This window comes from Nycticebus coucang, chromosome X (genome assembly GCF_027406575.1).
Source record: "Nycticebus coucang isolate mNycCou1 chromosome X, mNycCou1.pri, whole genome shotgun sequence".
Lineage (NCBI taxonomy): Eukaryota > Metazoa > Chordata > Mammalia > Primates > Lorisidae > Nycticebus > Nycticebus coucang.
The window spans coordinates 53,128,447-53,130,943 of record NC_069804.1 but is presented as its reverse complement, the minus strand read 5'-3'; positions in this window follow the sequence as shown (position 1 = coordinate 53,130,943).

The following is a 2,497-nucleotide window of genomic DNA, read 5'->3' as shown; positions in this document are numbered from 1 at the left end:
AACTTCCCAAAATGAAAAGCCCAGGACCAGATGGCTTCACATCAGAATTCTACAAAACCTTTAAAGAGGAACTAGTACCCAAATTACTTAACCTTTTCCAAAACATAGAAAAAGAAGGAATACTTCCCAACACATTCTATGACGCTAAAATCACCCTGATCCCCAAACCAGGAAAAGACCCAACAAGAAAAGAAAATTATACACCAATATCTCTAATGAATACTGAGGCAAAAATATTCAATAAGAAAATAGGTATAGATTGGGCGGAGCAGGATGGCAGCTGAGTAACAGCTTCCTTGCATCTGGGCACCGTGAGTCTGGGGAGATAGGACTACAGGCATCTCTGGCTGGTGGGATCTGCCTATTATCACCCCTGCGAGGATACAGGGAGTCAGCGAGAGACTTCTGGACCCCAAGAGGAGGACTAAAACAGTGAAAAACTGGCAAGTGATTGCGTGTGTTCAATCCGTCTAAACCCACCCGCAACTGTAAGTTCAGTAGCAGTGAGACTGCAAACCAGAAAGGCCTTACCTGTGAACTATTCTGGTGTCTTTGGACTTGGCACTCAACTGAAATGCCTTGGGGAGAGCCTGAGCGGGAGTGAGGACAACTTTGGCCTTTGTCTGGGGGCCCAGTCTGAGCCGCTGAGCCAGACGGAGGTAATAGTGTTTGGCTCTGGGTCACAGGGAGCCATTGTGAGCAATCTGCCCCGGCAAGCTCTGCCCTCAGGGTCGCAGAGCTAGAATTGGGTGGGAGCTGGTAACCCAGTGACCAAGTAGCCTAAGGGCAGGGTCTGAGCCGCCTTGCAGCCCCAACCCACGAGGGCAGAGGGAGACCAGTTTTGGCACACAGGGTAAGAGGATAGCCACTTCAGCAGTGATTCCAGCGACAAGCACTTCCCTGGGAATGCTTCTGCTCAGCAAGTGAACAAGTTCAAAGTGCCTTTTAAGTGGGCTGAAGAGAGATTTAGGGTGTTTAAATGCTGGGATTTCAGAAATCAGCAGCCTCCAGTCGTATCAGAACTGTGATTAAAATCTCATACCCCAGAAGACCACGTGTTGCCCAGACAATATTCAATAACATATACATACTGCTTTGTTTTTGGTTGTGTTTTATTTATTTTTTTTTTTTTGGTTTGGTTGTTTTTTTTTTTGTTTAATTTGACGTTGTTGATGTTGTTTGGTTTTTTAAGCTCAACTTTTTCCATACAGATCCTTTTTCTTTCTCAATTTTTCTAGTTCAATTATAATTTCCCATTGCTGCCTTTTTCAATAACTAGAACTTCATTTTTGCTAGTGTTTCTACCGCTATTATTTGGTTTTTCACCCAATTTTATCCCTTAAACTTTTCTGTTTGCTTGTTTTGGTTTGATTTATAGCATTTTTGTCTTTCCTCTCTACTTGGTAGAGGTGCGGTACTGTGTCTGATCAGGTTAGCAAAGAGCTGCTGACCTCAAGGGAACCACCCAACTGGGCACCCCCAGAAGGTGCTTTTTTTTAAGGTTGTATCAACGTACCCTACTGTACACCTATATTGCTCTGTCACCCTCTTTCTGTGCCTCTCTTCTTTTTGTCTATATTCCTTATGCCCACCCCCTCTCCTTTCTCTATTTTTCTTTTTTTTCTTATCACTCAGTCCTCCTTCCGTTCATCCCTTTTTAGCTCGTCAAACTTCTCACCCTTCTGGTCCTGTAACCCTTAGTCCATAGGCACGAGAACGTAAAGAGCAAGAGGAAGTGAAAGGAAAATTAGGGCAAGGAAACAAATAAAAGAAATCACTCATAAGGAAGAATCAGCAGAAAACTCCAGGCAACATGAAGAACCAGTCCAGAACAACCCCGCCAAGGGACCATGAGGTAGCTACTGCAGAAGATTCCACCTATAAAGTAATGTTAGGAATGACAGAAAGGGAATTTAGAATACACATGTTGAAAACAATGAAAGAAATGATGGAAACAATGAAGGAAACTGCTAAAAAAGTGGAAAATAACAAAAAGGAAATCCAAAAACAGAATCAAATAGGAGATGAATGATATGAAGAACATGAAAAGGAAATAGCAGAGCTGAAGGAACTGAAACAGTCAATCAGGGAACTTAAAGATGCAATATAAAGTATCAGCAACAGGTTAGACAATGCAGAAGAAAGAATTTCAGAGGTAGAAGACAAAGTTTTTGAGATAACTCAGATAATAAAAGAGGCAGAAAAGAAGAGAAAGAAAACAGAACGTTCACTGTCAGAATTATGGGACTTTATGAAGTGTTCCAACATACGACTTATAGGAATTCCAGAAGGGGAAGAAGAATGCCCCAGAGGAATGGAAGCCATACTAGAGAATATTATAAAAGAAAATTTCCCCAAATATCACCAAAGATTCTGACACACTGCTTTCAGAGGGCTATCGGACCCCAGGTTGCCTCAACTCTAACCAAGCTTCTCCAAGACACATTGTGATGAACCTGTTCAAAGTCAAGATAAAAGAAAAGATTCTGCAAGCTGC